At 37.0% G+C, this 26,705-nt stretch overlaps 1 protein-coding gene across 10 annotated transcripts in view; it reads left to right on the plus strand.

Annotated features, from left to right (window-relative positions):
• The window catches only part of LOC139979448 (uncharacterized), a 266,786-nt gene that overhangs the window by 213,048 nt on the left and 27,033 nt on the right, over positions 1–26,705 (plus strand). For 2 of the 10 annotated variants that reach the window (XR_011797169.1, XR_011797163.1), the window contains 3 exons: positions 1,565–1,736; positions 12,482–12,591; positions 16,462–16,559. The exons of 1 other annotated variant lie outside the window; for it this stretch is intronic. The gene's annotated coding sequence lies outside the window, so the exon portion shown is untranslated. The remainder of the gene's footprint in view (positions 1–1,564; positions 1,737–12,481; positions 12,592–16,461; positions 16,560–26,705) is intronic. 7 more of the 10 variants (XR_011797168.1, XR_011797167.1, XR_011797165.1 and 4 more) reach the window with 7 other exon arrangements.

Genomic DNA, 26,705 nt, shown 5'->3' on the forward strand with positions numbered 1-26,705 from the left:
TAACATTATTCAGACCTATACAGATTTTGGTTCCGTATATGCAGTACATACTACAAGCAAATGATATGTAAATGATAGGATAGATACCACTACAAAAACATGCAGACATAATCATCAAAATAAACAAATGTCTCCCTCACATTGGATCTAGAAACCCGTAGCGGTACCCCAATGTTTCAGACCAATCCGTGAATGTTCAATTTCATCAGTCGGTTTGCGGCCTTGCCAGGTGATAGAAGACGTTTGGTCTTATTACCAACAGTGTACGGCATCGCATGGTTACGCGGTTAATGTCACAACCATTCCATGAATAATAAATGACCGTTGGACGAAATTAATGACAATTGATGAATTTAACAGAAACGGTGAAATGCGCTTAGCACAGTTTAAAGAAAGGAAGAGAATAAAGGCATGATCCGTAATTTGGGAATCATTGGCATGAGAGTATTGAAAGGAAGGCTTTTAATTCTCTCAATTTTTTTTTTTTTTTTTTTTCGAGATTTATTATCGATGTGATTTTAGCAAGGGATCGTAACGACATTCGTGATGATTATGGAAGTCTTTTTTTCTGGTAGAATTTAGGTGAGAGGACTTTGCAAACATACCAGAGTTGTACAAATAAAAGTATTCACTCTGTTTCATGGGTAACATATGTCACTTAATTCTGTTTCACTATTTTGTACCTGAACGATTCGGCTTCAACTCTATTCTGACGATAATGTTTGCATCATCTCATTATCAAAGAGGTGCATGGTGTGTGTACTGTAGGGTGTCACCAACCTCTGGATGGGGACAATGATTTTTTACCTACTTTCCATCCAATGGTTCGATGTCCATAATGTACAATGACTTAAAATGCAACAATTAAGTGGCAGGAGTGCAACCCCTTATACTATGAGGGAGCTTCATCCAAAATATTCTGAGCGTTCAGTACATAAATATAAAACATGTGTGTAAGGTACTAACACAGTCGAAAATATTCGTAACAGTACGAGGAATAATACCCATTTTTCTGTTAGCAGACATCACTCGAAACACGGTAAATTACTCTTGAACAACTACTGCTATAAAACCTGGAAAGTGCTTCCAAATGATATAAAAACTGTTAAATCTTATGTAACTTTTAAGCGAAAACTTAAAGCCCACCTAATTGAAAACTACGCTGACTGAGTATTGATTATCTCATGTTTATTTATCTCTACTCTTAATTGTTACCTTCTTTCATTGTTTTTTTGTTATTTTTTGGTCGCTAGCTCGATAAACTACTATTGTTTTTCTAGTGTCCTGTTTATACTATACCACTTTGTTCTATTGTTCTTATGTATAGACGAAATAAATGAAATGAAATGAAAATTCTTTTAACACAGGGTCTCAAAAGGTGGGAACTATATATGGCATTGGTTTGCCCTCCATTCTACAAAAAGTTCTCAAGAGAGAGGGGTTACTCCTCTCATTAGACTCTTATCCCACCATGACAAAAAATGGTAGGTAGGTACAGCCTCCTTAGTGGTGATCCTGACCTTTGAAAACTTTTTACACATGTTTTTCTTTTTCTTTTAACCAGTATTTCAGTAGTACTTGAGTTGTTTACCGATGCGGGTCTCCTGGGCAACCCTCTTCCTAGAAATCTAGTTTCATTGGATCAGCCTCCTTTACTCTGCCAGTCTTCAAGTAACTCTAATAGACCTGACACTGGCACGAAGAAGTAATTTGAATCATTGGAAAAATTCAGTATGGTATGTAAACTTATTATTTCTACCAGTATTACATGCCACACAAAGAGAGGGTAATTCTCCTCCCCCCCCCTCCTCCTTCCTCCTAACTCCCCCATCCTCTCCTTTGCTAGAAAGATTCTATGTGTCTAAAGTAAGATTAACTGTCATTAAAGTAATTACCATTATGCACAGAGAAGTTGATTCTACTTCTTATGTTCCCCATTTTTCAATCTACCAGTTAGTCTTACACCTCCCTTTTCACCCTCCTCCGCCCCCGTTCCACTCCCTCTCTCAATTGCTTCAGCCTATGCCACTGGTTGCCCTTAGATATCAGATCTATACATAGCATTCAATAGTCAAGCAATGGATTAGGTCATAGTTGAGGGAAGCCTGTATTTTAAAGATCCCTTGAGATATCGTCTGCCAACAGTTTCAGATGGATTGCTCGGGGTAAACCCGTTGGATCTGACTGAACGACTGTAATTCTTGGAAACAACATCAAACTGAAATGTCACGAAGAGAACTATTGACTTTATCAACAGATCATAAAACAAGAGGCTGAAAATGTCAATGTTGTAACAGAATTAATTTGAACCAGAGAATCAGTTCATTAAGTATATATTTTCCATCCTCCTGCAAGCAGGAACTCGCAAAGAAGCCTCATTGGCTTATCAAAGCCGCAAGCTGCAGCAAAGTCAGTCTCTTACATTCATATTTAACGTCCATGATTATGAATTGTCAATTGTCAACAACTCTGTAACCGGACGACATACATTAATCTTGGAGTGACTCAAACCGGGGACCTTATGATTGCAAGGCACCGGTGTTAACCACTGAGCTAACACTCCTTAGAGTGACTATAAGACACTATAAGAGTGACACTATGACACTATAGGAGTGACTCGCTGGTATTTGTATATAGTGGTTGATGTCTTATCTATGCTAAGAGAACACCCAGTGTACAGATAGTCATTCCATTTTCAACTGATTTCCAACAAGATGTCATGTAAAGTTTAAGTAACCCTGAGGTAACTAAAACACAGCTCTTCTCATCCAATCAGACATTCTCCCTCATCCCTTCTCCTACACCCTAACCCTACCCCTTCTCCTACACCCTAACCCTACCTCTCCCATGTCCCTCCTCCTACACCCTAACGCCTACCCGTCCCATCCCCCTCCAAAACACACACTGAATGATGCAATTGTTTTCACTCACTGAGATCGAAGATTTAAGTTTTGGACTTGCTCAAGCCATCAGTGGTCTGTATAAAGGATCAGCAAGACAGCGACTCTCTCACAAATGGAAGAAAGCTTTTCTCATCTGTGTGAAAGAGTTGCTGTAATGGTCACTAGATTCTCTGTAACCTAGATCAATGATTTTGATCAGGTCTGACTTTCCATTAAGACCAAGAAATTATCAAATTATGCATTCATCTCAAAGCTATTAATCTAATTTTGTGGGACAGAAAATTTCCTATATCAGAATGAATCATAAATAACCCTCAAATAGTAAGGAGCGGCTAACATCGTTATGTACTAGCCACATAGGTAGGTCTCTTGTATTGGCCCCATATATGCTAGATATTCAAATATGGTCACCCCTTTGGTCAAAGTTCTTAACTGTTTTTATTACAACCTTCAAGGAAATTTTCCTCACTGGGACATTCAGTCATCTTGTGTGTTTCTTAAAAAATGTCTGAGAACAATTTGGAGAGTCAAGACCTCAAGGAAAGTACTTTTGGAAAACTTCTAGCAATTATAGCATGCTATAATCTGGGGCCTATACTGACTACTTTTAAGTAGTTAATTGTGCGGGTAATATCCAACTATCTGTGTGCAATAAGTAACACAACTTGGTCAATGAGTTAAATCCTAATTCAATATGCAGCTTTAAAAAGCTTTGCAACAAATCTCTGTGTTTAAATGTCATCTTTGTTGTCTCCAAATATGTCAGAAAGACCAAGTAATGGTCATTTATGGTCAAAAATTTGTCAGGTTAATCTGCCTCCTTAGCAACAAACTTTCGCTATTAAGACCGTCCAAAAGTCCAAGTTTCACCATACACATTGTCTGCTTTTTATTAATTTTAATTTTATTAATTGACACGGGTAATAAAACCAGCTCTAGGATAGTAGGTTTTCTGTCAGGTTTTTCAGTTGATTATTAATTTATTTATAGATAAATGGTCATAATTTCAAAACTGATCGGGATAAATTCTTGAGATCAAAGGTACATCTGAGAAGAATGTCAGCCTGTTTACTTGCTGTACTTTAATGGCATTTGATCGGCTTATACCATCGTTTCTCCTGACTGTCTGGCAACACTTGCCAAACTAACGTGTTAAACATTGCTTGAAAACTCTCCTTGATTAGGCTAGGATCCCCCATCCAACCTCCAACCCCCTCCTTATAGGTTCATTTGCTCTGCCTGAAAGTGGATGCATGATTATAAATACTTAATTCTGAAGATTTATTGGCCTAATGCATTCTTTGCTCTTTCTTAAATACAAACTGACAAAGCAAAATGGAACAATTTTATTTTCTCAAAAGTTTGGACTGTGTACATCATAACTTGAAATAGCACTGGACAAGTCAAGTTTAAATACTGAAAAGCATTGCTTATACTAGTCTTGTATCGATATGCTATTAAAACTTTATTGAGGATCAGAATGGCTAGCTCAATTAATGGGCACCAATATTCACTGTAGGGCAGGAGTTTTCTATAGGTTGGCAGCAGGCCAGAACCAACCCTTGAAAAATGTCCAAACAGCCAGCAGACAAAAACCTAACCTTCAATCTTGCACTAATTGGGTATGTGAACCCTTGCGCCCTAATTTAGCACCCTGCCGGCCTACCCCTGCACATACCTCCATCCAGTTTATTTGTGATAGTTTGATTCTCCCTGACCCAAATGCTCTATCCAATGTTTCTCTCTTGAACACAAGGAAAAATTAAATAAAAACCCCTGCTGCCTACTAATTAAATTCATCATCATGACATAGAAAATTTCTAGTTAATTTTGCTAATATTTATAAATTGTTACAAAGATCCCTATATTTGTAGCTTTTTTTCATGCAATGAACCACATTATTTTCAGTAGTCTATGAGAAAAAATAATAATAATTGTTACAAAAAATGTAAACACTATTAATTTTCTCATGGCACTGTTGTTGGAAATGAATAATAACCTTTGTTGACTTTCCATAATATATATTTTAAACATGATCTGTCTTCTAAACACTTCTCTGTGTCATATTCCAACAACTTTTTTTAGTCCATTTATATGCGACTTGTAATCGATCAGTTTTTCTAGAAATGTGTCATATTTGCGTCTTCTATAAAAAATGTTCAACTCATCAATAATTTACGACAACAATTGACTGGAAACAAAATTTTGTAGCTGGCACATTCATCGATAGTAAGTTAAAATCCAAGCCACATATGAACACAAAAGGTGTTTCTTGTTTCGATTATTTTAAATGGAAAGTTGATGAGCTATATATCACAGGGAACGTTTTACAAAGATCATCGATTTATGCGTAGTAACAGACAATATCAAAAAACCAAAGTTTTTTTTCTCCCAGGAACAGCTATCTTTTTTTCCTGACATGTTGTATATCTCAGTGTATATCTCTATTGGCCAAAAGGTCATTGGTTTGATATTTTTCGTAATTATCAAGTTTCAAAGAATGTGAAATTTAAATACCCAGACCTCATTCTATCCCCCTGACTCTCCCCACACCCTTCCTTCCCCCTTTCCCACAGACAGAAAGACACACAGATTGAACATCTTATTCACACGCAGGAATGGTAATAACCGTCAATGTTATCATTACAACACTGCAGAGTTAACGCTTAAATCTCGCTGAAACTGGCCTCGAGAAACACGCTAGCAGATATTAAACTTGAACAGATCAGCTTTGATATTACCAGTTATTTAAAAAATCAAATTACAAACTACCATTAGAAACATCAGTCGATTTAAACTTCTTCAACCACTGGCAACTCTCTCCGAGTCTAGTCTTCCAAATTTATGGCGCCAAAAGTTGGAATTTTGATGATGATGATACATAAATTTGCGGCAGAGAGATAAGTCAGAATATCACATATTATGAATATGTAATCAACTCTGTGTAGAGATAACCCAGACAAAATATGTAAAAATATGGCATTTAATCAAACAGAATAACAACTCCTAGAATGAGAAATCCAAAAATTTGTATCATAATAGTTTAATTTGTGAGTTGATGATTAGCCAATTATAAATGTTATGAAACTACAGAATTACCAGAGACAAACGAGGCGCCTTTGTTTCGTTTTTCTTTTTCCGATAAAGTCGTTTGTCTTTTTCCTCTCTTTCGGTGATAAAATATTTTTCAATGTACGCTGTTCAGAGGATATCAGATGTATCATATTTGTCTGGGTTTTGTTTTCTTCAATTAAATCGTAAACTTTAATTAATTAACAGCCAAGGAATTCTCTTGGCAGGGAATTGTTCTGAAATTGAACTAGGTTCTAATTTCTAATTAACTTTTTCAGACAGCATTCGTTAATTCTCTCATATTAATTATCATTGTGCATGAAATATAGTTTGGCAAGTAGTTTCTTTGAAAGCTTTGTCTTCAATATAGAAATGCAATAAAGTAGTGCCATCCATCCCCTCATTCATCCTCCACTATCTCCTCACCCTCACCATTCCCTCATCCTCCCCTCATCTTCCACTCACCTTCCCCTTCCCCATATCTTCCACTCATCTTCCACTCACCTTCCCCTTCCCCATATCTTCCACTCACCTTCCCCTTCCACTCATCTTCCACTCACCTTCCCCTTCCACTCATCTTCCACTCACCTTCCCCTTCCACTCATCTTCCACTCACATCCCCCTTCCCCTCTTCTTCCACTCACCTTGCCCTTTCCCCCATCCTCCCCTTTCTCATGATCCCTCTTCTCCCACTCTCGCCTCTCCCCTTCTCTCAATTACAATTACTACACTTTTTTTGGTAGTTACATCTTCCTGAATGTTACTATCAAATCAACTATGAATATTCATTTACTCTCATTTTCATTTCACCAATCAAAATTTGCAATAACCATTGTCATAAGACATATATGCAAATTTAAAACTTTTCTTTGAGAAGAAATTATGAGCATTTTATGGAAATGTGTATCTATTTTTTGTGAATATCCTTAGTGACGGTGAGAGCAATTAAATGCATAAAAATTACCAATGGGATGAACAGCATAAAGGAGCAGATTATTATGACCATATCTCATTGAATAACATCATTACCATGGTGATCAGATAGGAGGGATCAGTCTTTATATACTAAGTCTGGTGAAATCGAATATACAAAGCGAAATTAAAAAAAAGCATGAAATAAATTATAACTTAGAGAGACATCAAATGTACCCAAAGCTCCCAGACGTTTAGACTTGTTTCTGTTTCCAAAATATGAATTCATCTTGGAATTTGACAAGATGATGACTGATGGATTAAAGTATAAAACAGAGCAAAGTCTAGCCTTAGTTACCGCAAGTATTGGTCGGATTCACATTATTCTCCAGCCTCCAGTATTAATTCCAAATGCCAAATATTGAACACTTTCAGAACAAATTAAGTAACATTTTGTAATAATTCATTTTTGATGTTGCGGCTTTCCGTTTCTGTCTCCTGTTTTTTTCATTTTTAGTTTGATTTCAGATTTTAAGCACCTGGTATATGAAATGAGTTTTCGATGATGCGATGTATATACAAACATCACAACATTTTCTGTCGTTACCCGTACCACGTTTCCCATTCAGAGAGTTTCTGGGTGGCGTAATGAGTACAACTTGCAGAAAGAAATGTCGCCCATATGAAATTAACGACAACGGGAGAGTAATATGTAAAGACGAAAAAAAATGAGAGGGTGTCAATTATTTATGAGGATAAAAAATGATATAATTAATAGTTAATGAAAGACGACACAGAGAACAAAGGTGTTATCCAAGGTTATCTCGCATCCTATAAGTAGATGCTGATCTTTATATTTGAATCTGACACATAATGCTGTAAGGCAAAATGCACGTAGGTTTAATATATGATGTTCGATAAATTTGGTAATACTCTGATGCAGTGTATTGAGCCACATTTTTGTGAAATCTTCAGAAATTGCCAATTTTTATTTTTATGAAAGGTATCCTTCCTTACATTTCTGTTGTAAGATAGTGCTCTTTTGGTATTGAAAATGTGCCCTTTTGTTGAATGCTACAATTTGCGGAACGGAATGCACATTTTTGTTGAGGTGAATTCGTGGAGTGTTTCCTTACATATCACACTGCCCTTCGAAGATTGAACCCTCTTCCGCCACTTCTGGGAAAGGGGAGAAGGGGGAATGGGAGGGGGTCAGTGAGCTTGTTATAGTTATTGTCTGTTATGATTTAATGAAGTACCCATAAATTTGTTGTTATAGCTGTTGGGATCTTTATAAACTAAAGACCCCAACAGCTATAACAACAAATTTATGCATAGTTTATAGATGACAGGCACAGATCCAAGGGGTGTGAGACATATGTTATTCTCACTAAACGAAACTAGCCTGAGGGTGCTTTTACACTAGATCCGGATCAGATCCCCTGATGTTATCAGATGATCATCTCTCCATGGGGTATACTTATGCATTGATCCGGACACATTTGCACTTGAGTCTTACTCTGATCCTCCCCCGCTATTCACCGGATGTTGGTAAAAATAACGAATTGGAAATGTGTCATGCATGGATCGCGTAGTACATATACTCCAAAACTTTCGTTGCCATGGTGCATAGCTTAGGGTGACAATATTACACTATGTATGGTCCACACGCACTCAATCTATGTAGAAATTAGCACATGCATGATACAGGACTGGAATTTCACGTGAGAATGCATGTGACGTAATTAGGTCCCCGGATATCTCAGGTCACTGCTGATGCTGGAGTGTATACATTGCAAAATTGATCATCCGGATCAGATCCTGGTCTCTGCCAGCATCAAAATAGGAGAATAAGATCTGGATCTTAACTGCGTTAACACTACAGCCCTGATCTTGACATCAGGATCAGATCCTGTCAGATCCTGATCTAGTGTAAAAGCACCCTAATAGTTCAGCACATTGATGGCTGTCTGTAAGACAATTGAGAGTTGAATGCATTTGTGGTCAAATAAGGAAACCAATGCAACTACAATCATTTCCTTTAATTAATATTTTGAAAACAATGGGAGGAATTAAATGGGGAGGAATAAACAAAACAGGATTTTTTTTTATTGAAAACTAAAAGAGACTGAAAGTTTGTAAATAATGTACTTACATAGTATATCTACAAATAGCATCAGAGCTGCACATTTGTATACGTAGATCAAATGTTAGGAAGCAGCAAACTGTCCTCATTTCCTCTTAATAAGTTTAAATGATAGTGAAACTGCCATTTAAAGAGGAATTGTTTATCTTTAAGTTTCATTTTGAAAGTTAACTTTTCTCTCTCTGACGCACTGTTGATCCAATTTAGTGACAGCTAGAATAGACAAAAGTTTGGAGGCTTATAAAATGAGGCAAGTAAAAGAAAGATCTCTTTATGTAATTTTTTTGTTATCTTTCAGTGTTCAGATATCATTAGTGCTATGCTTATTATCTTTTTGTTAGGGAAGAGGTCAGATGAGGGTACTATAAACGGAACAGAAATGGAGGACCTTTTCTCTTTCTCAGAGCAGCGGTCTGAAAACCTTTAGGCCACACAACCCAGATATCATAAGTGCTATGCTAATATAGTCTTTTTGTAAGTGAGGAGGTCAGATGAGGGTATTATATATGGTAAAGAAATGGAGGACCCTTTCCTTAGAGCAGCGGTCTGAAAACCGTTAGACCACACAACCCAGGATCTTTCTGATGAGGATGAGTCACAATACCCCAAGACCTCCACTCCTCAGAATTAATGCTAAATTAATAATTTTGGATTCAGGACTTGCTGTCAAGAGATAAATAACTCAATCGGTTTCCTTTGACAAACACTGAAAACTCTTTAATCATAGAGACATTTTTCAATGTCTGGAAAAGCCTCCCACAAAGCGGCCCACCAAGAATTTTACCCCACTAAGTTTTGGGTAGCACCTTGGAGCTATAAACAGATTATAGCTCCATGGTAGCACCTATAGTTTTCGTATCTGAGAGTATTGTGAGCCATGATGTATGTATACTAGCTGATTACATGGAAGGTGTCATGCATATCAAGGCCTGATGAGAGGGGGGGGGAGGGATAATGGGGACCGCAGCCCTGTGGAATAGGTCTGAATGTGTGATAAAGAATAATGCATTGGTAAGCGCATAAATTTACCAGGAATTTATGAAGACTTTAGAAAGGAGGAGACCAGTGCCCGAGCCCTAATTTCCTGTGTGTACATTAATACCTCTTGTCAACATCTAGCCATTATCGTTCTCTTAAGCAGATTTTTTTTAGCTGTTATTCAAGCATTTTCTTCCTTGAGCTTTTTCAGTTGTTTCACCAAGTATTGCTTATATTTAAGTGGTAGCTTGATCATGCTAAGACACCCTACAAGCTTTCACCATCAAAGGAACATGAGGGTCTCATCTGTTCTAAACCATTTCATAGCCCAAATACTTTTGTACTCAAGTCATATGCAAAAATCTATTCAGCTATTTTCAATTTTTTTAATGTTTTTCATCACTTAAAATGAAGCATTAATTGTAAAGGTCATTGAGGCATGTACCCTACCCCCAAATGTTTGGTTCCATCCCCTCCCCCCCCTCCCCCTCCCTCTCATGGTCACTGATTTGAATCCCGATCTATCAAAAGGTGATTCTATGCTCTATTCCATTGACATGAAATATCAAGCTAATGAAATTATGGCATATATCGTAACGAAAGTTTATACCACATAGAGTTCAAAAAAATCAATCTAAATCAATTTCAAAAAGAACTGCTTTTTTAAACCTGGTTTCATCTACAATTATGTCATTTTTCTGTCTATCTTGATAATCTTACATGGTCTTACCTATATCTTCTCCTCGGTGAAAACCTTTCTGTGTTGATGTTGTTGGTTGCTATCATTTATACCTCTCTGCTCTCATGCACGCAGCCGTAAAAAACAAAGGGGGATAAATAAAACCTCCACAAAGATACATTAAAATTCCACGAAAACGATGTGTATTTGATTGGTCATTCAATTAATCCATTGCGCTGGTGATACATTTTCATGCAGCTGTATGTTGAATCTTTTACATGTATACGACTTGTAAAGCATGCAGTGTATATGGCAGTGCAGGGAAGACTGTTAGTATTGTCAACTATGTGCAGCCTCTATCTGTAATAGACCAAACAGATGGATCAAGAGACTAGGATTAGGAGGAAGTGGAGGGGAGGGGGTGGGGGGGTGAATGGAAGAACAGGACAGAAACCACGTAGTGGGAAGACTGTTAGTATTGTCAACTATGTGCAGCCTCTATCTGTAATAGACTAAACAGATGGATCAAGAGACTAGGATTAGGAGGAAGTGGAGGGGAGGGGGTGTGGGGGGGGGGTTGGTGAATGGAAGAACTGGACAGAAACTGGAGGAGAAAGACAATATTGAGAACAAGATCAGACAGTTGTCAGAGTTCGTTTGGAAGTGGCTTATGTACACAAACACTGAATCTATGGATCAGACGAACTGACATATCAATTTTTCTCCTCCTCCTCCTCCTCATCCTCCTCCTCCTCCTCCTCCTCCTCCTCCTCCTCCTCCTCCTCCTCCAGTTTCTGATTTAGGGGTTTAGGATTATTCTGTGTTCCTCTATCAACGTTCCAGTGATTTAACAAGTATCTTCATTTGTTTTGTTTGACACAGGTTTCTGCGAGGGAAGAACATTCTTCTCTCTCATAATTAACCTCCAATCATTGAAATATACGAAACCAAAGCTCTATGGTACCTGTTCTTCGTAGAATATGATTAATTAGATGATAATGACCTTAGTGTAAAGGTTGTTAGTTAGTTTTCTCCCTCCCATCCCCCCCCCCCGTCCCTGATTCAGTACATGGTCCATATACTACCACATTTGCAGGCTGCATCATCATCACCACCTCGCCTCACCTCACCCCACCTTGTCGCATCCCACTTCACATTATCCCACCTTGTATCATCCCACCTTCCCTCATCCCACCTTGTCGCATCCCATACTTTCACTACCATAGACAGTGCCATGATATCTACTTATGACAATGTTATAGTTTACATTATTGTCATATAACAAGACCATGCTATTAACCTTTACAAGTGTCAATGTTAAGTTTGCCAATAAGACTATTTTTACTCAAATTGGAATAAGCAGAATACAGGTCTGAGCAAATGAGTTGCATTTAAATCTTAAATTTGGTTTAATCACTTATATAACTTCTCCCCCCCCCATCTTAATCTCCCCCCCCCCCTACTTTCTGCCATTATATTCCCTGAACAATAGAACTAATAGCCCAAAATTTAATGCTCAAGAAAATAGGCTTCTGACTCTAAGTTTCAGAAAACAAACTTCTTGACCTTTTTCGTGTTGGAACCTATAATACACTATAAATCACCATCGAATGTAGGTTCATTGTCTTTATCGTGTTGGAACCTATAATACACTATAAATCACCATCGAGGGTAGGTTAATTTGTCTGTTTGTTTGAATGAGGAATAAGTGTGAATGTTAAAATGGTTTCTATTGACCAATTCTTAGTAAAGCATCAGACTGTTGAATTTTACTTTTCGTTTCCTTTGGAGATGATTGATTGCATCATTAGTCACCTGGCGACAACATCAACCATGCAGCAGACGAGGTGACTTTGAGGGCACAGTGAAATGAAAGTGGGATCAAGTTCGGAATTGTAACGGTAGCGTTTTACTTTACACATATTATGATATTATAATATTAATAATATAATCGTAATCAGTAGTTATTTCTTACGACGCTTGAGCGACCACGAATGTGAGAGAAACCTGTAGGGCTTATGGATTACAACTTACATGTCGGGTGTCTTCCAATTCAACATTTTAGCTCAACTTTGGAAACTTTTCAAGTTCAGAAAGTCATTTCAGATGGAAAAACCGTAGATTGCTCTTGGATGAAAAACCCACCTTATTATGACCCGGCCGGGTATTGAACCCTGAACCTCCCGATTGCTAAGCCTCATTGCTTCAAATGCCACCACCTTTATCCACTCGGCCACAGCACTGGTATATTAGGATATTAGAGTCTGCAAGCGATTCTGATGGCAGGATCGTGATTCTGGTGTCTAGGTGAACTCCAGACCAGGGTCGTATCTTCTCTTGATGTTAGCAATCAACCCTACTCGGATCTTATGTAATCCTCAAACGGACCAGTAATGATAGTTAGGTTTCTAAGCTCCTTTAACTTGAAACACAACCCTGTGTTAGAGTTCCCCTTCTTACAACATCGCAACGTACGTAGCGTTCACACATCATAGGCGCGTGAGAACAGGGTGTACATATCTCAACACTGCCATGTAAAGTATGTGTTATAATTAACATAACCAAAGAAGTTTTCACTCCCTGAAAATCAGCCAAATACGGATAAGTCCCATTTTCCTCTTCTGAAATCCATGATCATTCAGATATGATTTGTGTCTTTAAAGCAGTAATACCACCTCTTACAGCTATATATGTGAACAGTATCCACTGCAGATTCACTGGCGCCGAAATGAATGATTAATAATTGAGGAACTAAATGTTCATTTGGTGTAAAAGAAACCCTTAGGGGGTACGTAATGTTAGATCATATACTATTATCTGTTTGTAATGCATATTTATAATTAGTGGTTGCAATTGTTGCATAATTGTAAATAATTCACATCTATCAAACATTGTAGGGGAAGTCCCTCACACTCTTATATTGACATCAAATCATATTTAGTTAGTGGCATAGCTGGGGTATCAGCTGCCCCCCCCCCCAATTCAAGAGTGATGGATTAGGGGAATTCAACCTTACCTCATCTAAACCTGCACCTGACACTATTAGCAATAAATGTTACATAACCAAAATTTTCTGTGTTTGGCTATCTTAATTACTTGACTGACTGTTGTGATCTGTTGGCATATACTAACTCTTGAGGACTCCTACACATTGGGGACCCTGGTACCAGGCCAGTAGCCAGTGTAACTGATTTGGGTGGGCACATCAACGCTGGAAGATCGCCGTCCCTGGGGGAGGGGACTAAGGGTAGGTGGTGTCCCCCTCCCTTTGAGAAATCTTTGCTTATCACAAGGGGCTTTAGATGATCTTTGTTCCCTACATTTGTATTCAATTTTTCTGTTTGTATACAACCTTACCTTTTCTTATTGAGCAAGAAATGTTGGAAAAAATATATATTTGGCTGAGGGGGGGGGGGCAAATTCCCCCATGGCTATGTGTGTGCCTGGTATAATAAACCTCCTATTGCTGTGCTCTGTTATGCTGTGCTATATGCCTCTTTTTTTAGTGTAGTTTAACATACACTCTCATTGGTAGATTTAGGCCTAATAGTCTTTACAAGAAAAAAAAACGTCAGTTGGTATCATATTATTTTCTTTATTGGAAAGATTATAAAAATGTAACTTAAAGGACAGATATATATATTTCATAGTGTTAGTACAGGATCGTGGATCCAGTCATTAGTGAATCTAATGGGATGAACATATACCCGGCTACTTTAAACAGATTCATACAGCACCGCTGTGCATGCTCTGAACAAGTCCCAATAGGTTACCACAAATAGAACTTGATTATCTACTTCAGAAACATGATTATTCATTAGTGAAGTTGTAGCTCGGATTTATTGTCAGCTAATGGAAGGTTTACTCTCCTCATTTCTTATCGTTCCTCGTCGTTGCTCCCGACGGCAGAAGTTTAAAGTTTTCTTCTTCATCATGTTCTTACGTTGCGCCAGTTTTATGAGGAGATTACCACCAACAAATTCTGCTGCCGCGTATTCCCTCCTGAATTTGGGCTCGATATCTGTTTTTTCTATGATGAAGAACAAACTAATCATAATCGGAAATATTGTATGCGTGTAAAAAAAAAACATCTGAATAAATGAAAGAAATTAGAAACGAGGGTGCAAAAAAAAGAGTAAAAAAAAAAAAAAAAACAATGGTCATAGTCCAAGCAGCATCTCCACCATTTAGAAACCTGAATAAGCAATTAAAAAAAACAGTGGTTTTAGTATTTAATGAAGTTGATTTATTGGGAAGCAATGTTGGTGGAGTACTGAGGTATCGATAATGACAGTTGAAATCCAATAACATTTCCATAATCGTTACAAGCCATCGGCACATGAGTAAAATATAAATGAGAACGAAACACAACGAACAAGTCAAAGACCATATAAAGCAAACCTATTACTCCAAAACCTGATTCACAGCATCCATCACCATGTCAGTTTAGGGGAAATATCCCATTTTTTTCCCTTTCCATTTAGGTGTTTATAAAAAATATGGAATATAAGTGTGCATGTGCATATCAGGACATTAAAGCATTAAGAACAAGTCTTGTGGTATATTCGTATAAAATTAGATATGTTTGTGTGTGCAAAGGAGAGGTAGGGACAATACTACAGCATTGCTACTTGTTTTACTGTGGAAGAAATAATCTTTTAATAAGCTTACAAAAACCGGGCATCGTATATAAGCAGGATTTGCTATGGGATGGTGGATTTACTGCCGATGTGGGCTGCTTTATTGAACACCGTATTTTGTTTGTATAATTAAGGGTGCTTTAGAAACAATCGCAGCAGGTGCTTTAATATATTGCAACCATATCAGTTTCGTTTGTGATTTTTGATGCATTTGTAGTGTCCCTGCAGCACAAAAGACCATTCCCTAGCCAGGAAAATGTGGACCTTTGAAAATGGGCCCGAGTTCATATCCTATTATATCTCCCCCCCCCCCCTCTCCTTACCCTCTTGCATAGGAGCCTGAAACTACAGACTACATTATAGTAACTGAATATGTTGGAAGCAAAGTCCAGAATAGTCTAAATGAAGTAAAAAAACTCATTTGAAATCAGGCAAAGTTTCTCGTCCTTTTTCTGTGATTTGTTTATATCTTGTTTCTTGCATCTTTATATAAAGGTTTCTTCCAGTTTTAAGAATTAATGTATTTTACTACCAAACCTAGAAATTTGACCTTATTGAAAAGTTCAACCTCTGATATATGATATTAACACCAAGGTTGGACAATCACTCTATAAGTACAACTGACCCTAGCTATCATTAAAATGTTTCACTATTTCTTTGCTATAAGTATCATAGCAAGGTTAGTGCTACACTAGCCATTAAGTCGATTCCTAAGGATCATCACAAAATCAATATGAAAGGAGAATAAAAAAATATAAAAGATTGTAAATATATGAGAAATCTGTCAAGGCCTGAGCTAGCGATGATAGGTTTGTCTGTTGTTGGTTGCTTTATTATAGTTATTGATCCAAGCCACTTGTTGATAATAAATGTGACCAAACAATAAAATAACATGTTAATAATAAGCCTGGATAATACTCGGGTATTAACCTCAATTTTAACAGCAACTTTGCATTTTTAAGCAATCTCCCAGTCGGTTAATATGTGTTTTAATTCCTTCTTATTTTTTTTCGTAAAGTAGCATTTTGTCATTGATTCATGCATTTCTAAAAATTTTATCAAAATTTGCAAGCACTCAAAAATAAAATAAAACTGGATCACACAAATAATATCTTTGTTTCATTTTTGCAGCATACGAAGATGAACTGATGAATAGTCAAGGGGAAAGCAAACCAAATTATCACGACTAACATATATGTGAAACAGACGGATCCAAGGAGGTTTAGTAGGTGTGTAGTGTGTGTGTAACCCCCCCCCCCGCTCTCCCTCCCCTTTCAACCTCACACAAAAAAAATATTTTAGCATAACAAATAACAATAGACATAATGTATATAGACTGAATATGCCTCAGCTTGTACCATTTGGCATTTAAACTTTTCTTCTCCCCCACCCTCACTCCCACCCACCCCCCCCCTTCATAAGATCCTAGATCCACACCTGGGAACAAAGACATATTTTTTAAAGTATTTATCTCTCCTGGCAACAAATTTGTTCTGTTTTGTATTAACACTGTGAAGCATAGTAATCAATGTCATCATCTATATAACAAACATATATGATTTCACACCCAACCCCCTCTCCCTACACACATTTTTTTTGTATATATACACACACTTTATTTGTATATATTATTTTGCATATATTTCTGAAATTGCAGAAACTAAATTTAGTTTTTTCAGATTTGTCTAATAGTGGTTGGTGGTTGACAGAACAAACTTTCCCTTTGTGTTTCTTCTTCTTGCTTTTGGAAAGTATTTGACAAATGTAAGGGATACATAGATACGCAAGTCTATTTAAGCCTTCAACTACTCCCTCTATTACTCTCTACCATAATGTAAGTTACTAGTTGAAAAATACCATCAAGTTGGGCCACTATGACACCTTATAATACAATTGCTAAGCCAGTTATTACTATGATTGTACTCCTTCTGAGGAAACGTTAGAATGTATTTGCAAATTTCTGTATCCACTAACTTGACTCTATAACTCTTATATATTAATTAAGCTGTTCACATCCTGCTAAACAACTAACACATTCCCACACCCTCATGCACTATTATTCATTCCCTAGGACACATTCCCAAACAACTAAAATATATTTTTGCTGGACACTGTTACAATCTTCATTTGTTGATTATGTGTCCCCTAATATGCTACAGTGGCCATCATGTGTCTGTACTTTTAATGCTAAGGGACACTAAGACAGTATTGAATCAACAGCTTTGTGTGTTTGCCTATTCCCCCATATGAAGGACACTAATGTAATATTCACAATAGCAAGTCAATTGTGTCCCCCTAAGTGCTGTAGTTTTTGCTTTGTTGACTTGTTTACCTTATCAATGAATGGCTGACAAAGGGAGTTTGCCAGAAATCTTGTTTTATTAAAAAATGGTATTGTAGCTCAGGAAGACAGGAATAATAAAATGATGATAATAAGAATAATAATAGTAGTTAAATTTTCATAGGTGTTATGAACCATGTATACAGAGATAACAACATATTACTATGATTGCCAATAAAAGGTCAGAAGTAATTTCAAAAGCTGCGATTTTAGTCAATTTACAGGAATGGATAGAAGTAAAGTGTTTGCATACAGTTGACATACCTGTCACAGTACAGTTGTATTAGCATGGAATGGACTCTGAAATGGTCGCTATCTGTTTACAGAAAATAAATTTTGTAATAAATAATAAAGTCATTAAATATTCAAGGATGGATAGTTTAAGTACGCTCTGTGCTTTCATATTCAGAATTGTTCAAATCTTCAGTCTTATGTAGAATTAATAATCAAGGAAAATTTAAAAACTATGATAATCTCCTAAGTGGAATAAGATTGTTTCATCACCAAAAGTCTTGATTGAATAGACTAATAACGATGATGATGACAAAGGCCAGGGTTGTACTTAAACAATGTCATACATGTTTGCAGATAATTAAAGGAATTCTTCTGTATTCTTTCAGAAGATGAGTATAAACGACCAAACAACAAAATGGCTGTCAAATTTATGCACTTTCATTTCTAATGGGAGAATTTGTTTTATTTTTTATTTTTTTATCGAATACAAGTTAAGAACTACAAACAACTTTCTTATTTGGTCACAGTGGTTGTACAGGATAACCATATTATTTAAGATCTCATTTCTTTATTCTCTCATATTGCACCCAATTAACATTAATTGTTTCTTAAGTGTTTTTTTAATGTTTATCTCTTATACCATCTCCCTGGTCTCTTACAGTTCTCACTTAAATCATCTCATTTTTCTCGATAATTTTCCATTCATTAATAATTATGTTTAGTTCACATCAAGTCTGATAGCTTGTCATTGCCCTATTAAAAGTATCCCATTTATTCTTTTGTCCATTCGATATTTTATCTCTAATCCTAATACCAATTCTTTTGTGTTTTCCATGCATTGCTTATCTAAACTTGTTACAACATGTTGTAGTTTGTAACATTCGTTGTCTTTTGTCCTTCCATATTTCATCTCTTTATCTAGCTAATACAGTGTCTCTTCTTTTGTCTCTTGTCTCATGTTGTTTACCATGCATTGTCTTCTGTCCCTGTGACCATCCATTGTCCTTTCCATATTTCATCTCTTTATCTAGCTAATACCGTGTCCCTTCTTTTGTCTCTTCTATGGTTGTCTCATGTTGTTCTCCACGCATTGTCTTCTGTCCCCGTGACCATCCATTGTCTTTTGTCCTTTCCATATTTCATCTCTTTATCTAGCTAATACCGTGTCCCTTCTTTTGTCTCTTCTATGGTTTTTCTCATACTGTTTACCACGCATTGTCTTCTGTCCCCGTGACCATCCATTGTCTTTTGTCCTTTCCATATTTCATCTCTTTATCTAGCTAATACCGTGTCCCTTCTTTTGTCTCTTCTATGGTTTTTCTCATACTGTTTACCACGCATTGTCTTCTGTCCCCGTGACCATCCATTGTCTTTTGTCCTTTCCATATTTCATCTCTTTATCTAGCTAATACCGTGTCCCTTCTTTTGTCTCTTCTATGGTTTTTCTCATACTGTTTACCACGCATTGTCTTCTGTCCCTGTGACCATACGTTGTCTTTTGTCCTTTCCATATTTCATCTCTTTATCTAGCTAATACCGTGTCCCTTCTTTGTCTCTTCTATGCAGGTTTGTCTCCTGTTGTTTACTACGCATTGTCTTCTGTCCCTGTGACTATCTTGTCTTTTGTCTTTTCCATATTTCATCTCTTTATCTAGCTAATACCATGTCCCTCTTTTGTCTCTTCTATGATTGGTCTCCTGTTGTTTAACACGCATTGTCTTCTGTCCCCATGACCAGCCATTGTCATTTGTCCTTCCATATTTCATCTCTTATCTAGCTAATACAGTGTCCCTTCTTTTGTCTCTTCTATGGTTTGTCTCATGTTGTTTAACACGCATTGTCTTCTGTCCCTGTGACCATCTATTGTCTTGTCCTTCCATATTTCATCTCTTTATCTAGCTAATACCGTGTCCCTTTTTTTGTCTCTTCTATGGTTTGTCTCATGTTGTTTAACACGCATTGTCTTCTGTCCCTGTGACCATCTATTGTCTTTGTCCTTCCATATTTCATCTCTTCATCTAGCTAATACCATGTCCCTTCTTTGTCTCTTCTATGGTTTGTCTCATGTTGTTTAACACGCATTGTCTTCTGTCCCCGTGGCCATCTATTGTCTTTTGTCCTATCCATATTTCATCTCTTATCTAGCTAATACCATGTCCCTTCTTTTGTCTCTTCTATGGTTTGTTTACCACGCATTGTATTTTGTCCCCATGACCATCCGTTGTCTTTTGTCCATCTCTATATTTTTCCTCCATCTTGTCACCGGATGTCTTATCGTTTGTATTTCCCATCTTCTGCCCAATCATCACCACCGTGTATTCTCTGCCGTCTCCGACTCTCTCGCTACAAAGACTACATGCATTTTGCAGCGCTATTTATCCAACCAGATGCCATGATTGTTCAGATGACATTTTTATTTCACGTTCTGATGTAATTGCAGTTGCAACTGACGGATATCTCCCCGAGGCATCTCCAAAAAAAAACCACAAACAAAAAAAAGGACTTTTATTTCTTACAGTTTCATCTACGTATCATTTATTTAAAAGCCAACTTGTTCTTCATCTTCTTCTTCTCCTCCGTGAATAAGTCTTATTCTTTAAAACTCACGCATCACCTTTATCAATGTTTCAGCAGCCAACCCTTTTCTTCTTTCCTTTGTAAAAAAGTCTAGCATCTGAAATATCTAAAGCCAGAGTTAAAGCTTCAGAATCAACGGGGGTCTATTTTGCCCGGGGCAGGGAGGGAGAGAGCTACATGAAGTGGTTTCCAATTTTAAGTCCACGAAAGATGCGCATAAACAATGCAGCCCATGCACACCAGTTGCATCCATCTCAACAGCAGTGTATAGACAACACCGCGGACTGATTCACTATTTTTAAAAATAATGCAATTCTCCCATATTGTTTCTCTCTCGTTTGGGAAGAGAGAGAGAAGAAAAAGCCGTCTTGAAACTCAAACGAGGTTTGCCTGAGGCTAGATTCCGGCAGTCAGTCGCACAGACGGAGTGTCCTATCGATTTGATCAAATGTTCCATCATCCAGTGACGTTTGCACGGAATACAAAGTAATTTCTGAAACGATCCGTTTGCCACGAATTCTTACTTTGGCGAATAATGTGGGCAAAGTGGCAAAACGACAAGGAAAAGATCAAACGTGAGGCATTACGCCATAGATGCGCAACAGGTATACATACACATATATATGTATATGGGAGAAAACCCAGAAAACAAATGCAAAATACACGGAAGTGTTTACAAGATTAATGGCTTATAACGACTTGTGTGGAAACTGCACAGCGTCGGAGTGTCAGGTAGAAATGTAAACAGGTCAAGTAGTTTCTATTGGAAAATAATATATTTTCCAATCGTCAATCGTTTGATGGGTGTTTTGGGGTTTTTTTTTCTGGATGGAAGTTATATAGTTTCAATTATTTGCTCAAAAGTTTTAATAGCAGTTGATGATGTTTCCTGAAAATGATTCAAATTTCCAAATGAGTCCCAATGCATCAAGATAAAATGATTGGGGATTAAGCCACTGGTTTACATTGCAGTCAGTATAAAACAATAGACAAAGGAGTTTGCTTATAACGACGTGGGACCCAAGCATTTCCAGGAGGGCAGGCAGAATTTATTTTCTGAATTTAAAACAAAAAAACTGACCATTTTGAGGGGCAGACAAATATTTGAGGGAGTATGTAAACCCCGGACTAGTGCCCTTTGGCTACCCCACTGGAGTTGATCCTGCATAATCATGTAATCATGGAAGTAGCCTATCAGAAAGTATGGTCACAGAAACAAATTAGATCAGGCACAGAAAAGGCAACAATTTTATGGCAAATGAACATAGAAATAAATTCATCGCCATAGTGACATTTTGACGGCCAATATCGAATCTTTTAATAAGTTATAAGAATTTGTGCTATGTTTGTTGTACAATTCTCTAGCATTTCTTAGCCAATTTCGAAGCTTGGTGTACGTGGATGTTGTTACATGACTTAGACTGTGCATGGATACTGGTAGAATAATTGTATTCAATGCCAAAAACATGGTATCAAATTTACATGTAATTTTACATGCTATGAAATTTACATGTAATACATGAAAATATAAAAGATAAAATTAAAAAAGGAAAGGAAAGGAAATTAAATATGCAGACCAGTAGATTATTTCATTGGTCTTGTATTTTGGAAATAATTTGGGGAGGATTCAATTCTCATCTTGAATTACAGTTCTTTTCTGTCTGAGGATTTATAAAAAAAAAACATATTTTTGGCAAGAAAATATACCATGAAAGGCATGTACTTGAGTTGTCAGTCACCTTAATCTTAAGATGATTTCATGCCTAATGGTGTGCATAAATCCATTGTTGCATATATATTTTAATAATTCTGTCACAATTTGTTTGTTTTATTTTGCTTTTGGCTTCAAAAGTCTTTGGTAACCTTTGCCGATGCCATGTTGTGTTAAACTTTGTAGTCCAGCCACTTTCACTAATGTTTTTCAAAACGAGTTAATTCTTCAACACTGATAATTGTCATGCCACTATCTTCCTCACTGACAGAATATATAGTAAGCCTATTTGTTAAACCATATTACAAGCTTTGAAACTTTGATCAAGAAATCAAGTTTTTTAGTTAAAATGAGAATTATACATTCACATTCCATACAAAGTTTAGTCAAACCATTATCTGCTCAAGTCAGTTACATTTTCCTTTTTCCTGCCAGTGCCAGTTAGCAATCCCATTTAAGTCGTCTTGCCCATTAATTGATCCTCCCGAAAAATGAAAACGTAAAAAATTATACAAAAACATTCTATATTTCTTTGAACGGTCTAGCTCTCTTTCTTGAAAAGTCTTAGGTTTCGTCTTCACTAAAGTTAATTTTTGATCAATAGATAAATTTTTTATATTTTTTTTAATTTCATGCCTCATGCGCCTTTGTAAGTTTACCCTAGTTTTCCGTAGAAAAGTACATTTTAAAGTCACAGACTAAAAAAATAAAGAGTAAGTTCAACATTGAATTATCGGCATACCTTGGATCTCGCTTCAAAAGACGATGTTTACACAGTATTAGATTCCACCTTCTTTTGATGTTTCAGGTAGAAGCGTAGAACTATTGTGATAGTCAAAAATTGTATGCCCTATATATACTTAGTCTTCCATTTATATTTCAAATCAATTAAGTAAAATTCTTATTAAAATTCCAAATGTTGTATAGTTCAAGAACAGTTGTGGTTATTAATATATAATATAATATAATCTTCATTCAGCACGTAATCAGTCTGTAATCATTTGATAACATAGCAACATCAGCCCAGAGTCATATATGCAGATTAGATTAAACTAAATACAACCACTCGCTATGAAAGGTTTTAAGGCGAGCAAAGATTTTGGGTTGAAACAAGATTCGACGTGACCTCAATAAACTGATGGTACACTGTATTTGGGGTAGAACATACTATAGGGTTGAGTACTCCATATAGAGTCAATCATCCGTCAAATCTATTCTTCTGTCAGGAAAAGTGCCAGAAAGCCTGGCAACATGAGAACATTATCTTTGTAGATATGTTAACCATTATGCATTTAGCTTTTGTAGCGTGTGTGTTTATAGAGCATGACTGGAAGTTTGTGTGGTGTGAAAATTGCTTTATAGTCCCCCTCAAAGAGTAGCATAGGAAATTTGTTTACCAATGAGTTAAGAGGGTTTTTTTAAGTGTTGAAGAATTGCCCCTCCCCCCCCCTCCCTGTAGATAACATTTACATCCACCAGTCATGGTACAGCAAGTATTCAATGGTTCAGCTATTAGGTAATGCCTGTACCGTTCACCTGGTAAAAGCTTCTACAATGACAGTTAAAGATGACATTTTTCTGAAGGTTTAGTGCGAAATTCAAATGGGATATGACATGTAGGCTAATATGCTGCTACTTCCACTATTAAGCCACCTACAAGCATCTGAAATGAAATATACACTACTAGCTAGCCATACATGGCCTACATAAGGACACAGCAATAATTGGGGAAATAAAGGAATGTATTACTTGGGAATTACGCCAAGTAACTGATGATGGGTCAAATTAGGTCATTATAATGAAAACGATACAGCTCACTCACGTCTGTCTAAATCAATTTATTTTGATCACAATTACGTTCCTGCTACCCTCAATATATTTGCAGCATACTAAGTAAGCTTCCTGGTTAAGGGTAACGACGGAAGGGGGGGGGAATAATATAAGGTGTCCCTGGGGTCCTTCTTGGCTCTTGTTGCCTCTGATGATGCTAACAAGTTCTGTTACTAACTTCAAAAGTATTGCATCTGGTATTTCCTTAACACAACTGGGTTGCCTTTTACGAATTTTTTTTTTTTTTAGCAGCACACTTAGCAGCCTACTATGCTGGTCTCACATTGTTCCCCCCTCCCCCCCCCCCCCCCGGAGATTTATTATTATTGGATATGGGTTAAGTTGTGTCTGGCATTTAAATTTAAGCCTCATCAAATTAGGTGCATCTTGAGCTAAATTCTGAAAATGGAGATTGTGACTACACCTACAACTGTGAGCATTTAATCACCACTTTAAGAGAGAATTAGTTATAAACAAGGAAAATGAAATGCAAGAATCAAACAAACTAATGTCTTCAACTCATTACCATGTAAGTCTACTGTAACAGATTGCCATTAGTTTAAGACCAAAACACAATGAAGCCTACTTTTTTTTTCTTTTTTTTTCTATTGGAAACAACAATAAAGTGTGAACAGCCCTTAGTATGCTTACAAAAATAAAATATTTGTTTGATGGCTCATGAAGCATAATATTTGGTTGTCAAGGACTCACGTACTATTATATTTACCGCTCTATAATGCTTAAGTACAATTTGGTAAATTTCCCAAAGCTGCAGCAGATTCAAAAGTAAACAACTTCTCCCTCGTCCTTCACATTTGGCAATCAATCGACAAAAGATCAAACATTGCTGAGCTGGTCATTTTTGGGGTGTTTCCTTTTTCCTATTGACCACAAAAACAAAGTACTTTGGAAGTAAATAAGCATTAAAGTATGCATCCACATTGGGAACATCCACTGGTGCTGTGGCAGAGCCGATAAAAGGCCGTGGCATTTGAAGCAATGAGGCTTAGCAATCGGGAGGTTCAGGGTTCGAAATCTGGCCGGGTCATAGTAAGGTGGGTTTTTCATTCAAGAGCAATCTACGGCTTTCCCATCTGAAATTGAAAAAATTCCAACTTTAAGTTAAAATGTTGAATTGGAAGCCACCCAACATAAAACTTGTAATCCAAATTGCGGGCTTCTCCCACATTCGTGGTCATGTAAGCATGGTAAAAATAACTGCTGATTATTACTATTCTAGAAATTCAAATTCAAGAAATTGATCTCCCCCCCTCTTGGATTAGCACACAACAATTCAATCCCTATCCACCCCCCCCACCCACATACCTCCACCTCTTCTCCCCTCCTGCAAATTCTTGACTTTTTCTCTGTTCAAATAGGTTATTCTATGTAATCTCATCTCTTTCAGTTTAGCACTCACCCTAATCCTGGAACCAAAGCTATCTCTTTAAACTCTCTGATGTTATTACAATAAACTGTTGTTGCAAACTTTAACATTTTACTTTTCGAAAACAGAAAGAAGGAAGTATCAGGGAGTTATATTGAAGCTAGAGCTAGATGAGCCGATCTCCGTGCGTATTCCTCGTTACTAGCTGGTTAATTAGCTTCCTTTTGTTTACTTGCAAGTTTCTCTTCCTGGTATCAATCTATTGGAGTGTCTACCGTATAAACTGCTACGGAGCGTTGACAAGCAGGATAAACTGCCAACCCTTGTGTTTGTTTCCATTAACATCCAGCATCTGTCAATGCAGCCTATTCATTTCTCTCCTAAGTATTTATTGATAATGTTGTTACCACTGATTTTTTGTTTACGTTTCCATAATCTCTGTTTCCTGCCCTTCTTCTAAGGCAGACCTTACTTCTTCATCTTCTTCTTCTTCTTTTGTTTAAAGTCGCATGCAGTCATCATTTAGATATATTTCGCTAAGGGATAGAGTGTAGGAGAGAAACCAATTATGCTTTAAAGAGGAGGGATCACGTAGTTATAAACTCGACTGTAGTACCAAACTTGTCCCAGAGTTCTTCAGTTAGATAATTATGGCATTTAAAGATCAAATTCATTCCTGTATTTATATAGAAATGCTATTTAAGACAACACCATGGATGTTTTATACACCAGTGTCACATGCCCCCTCCCCCTCCCTCTCCCCCTAGCACCGAGAAGGTGGAGCCCATGGCCCGCCAATAATTTTTAGAGCAATGACATTTTCCATGCATGGTGCCACCGTCCACGGTATATATTATATAATGGTGCCCATTGGTCTGACTCATTGCCCCCACCCCCATCTCACCCCCCTCCCTTTGCAATCATACCTCCCAAATCTCAGACCTTGTACCAGGATCCCTGAATTGTTATCCCGTAGTATTTCCATAGACATGAAACTGCCTTTATGAATGGAGACAAGGCCATGAATACATACATGCAATTGTCATATTAAGTGGCTTCAACTATTGTAAATTGGTTGCATATGTCGGGCAAACTGCATGATATGTATGTTGTCTTAAGGATTTCCACTTTAACTTTCAGTTTCCAATATCAAACTTTCCCAAGTGGGAATTTTTGTAGTTACTTTTCCAATTGTTACAGCCGTAGGAAACATATCAATTAACAAATGCAGACAAAAGAAATATTTCAAGTCATTTGAGACAGAATAGGTCAAAACTATTAAACTTTGTCTGACA

The sequence above is a fragment of the Apostichopus japonicus genome, chromosome 2 (assembly GCF_037975245.1).
Source record: "Apostichopus japonicus isolate 1M-3 chromosome 2, ASM3797524v1, whole genome shotgun sequence".
NCBI lineage: Eukaryota > Metazoa > Echinodermata > Holothuroidea > Aspidochirotida > Stichopodidae > Apostichopus > Apostichopus japonicus.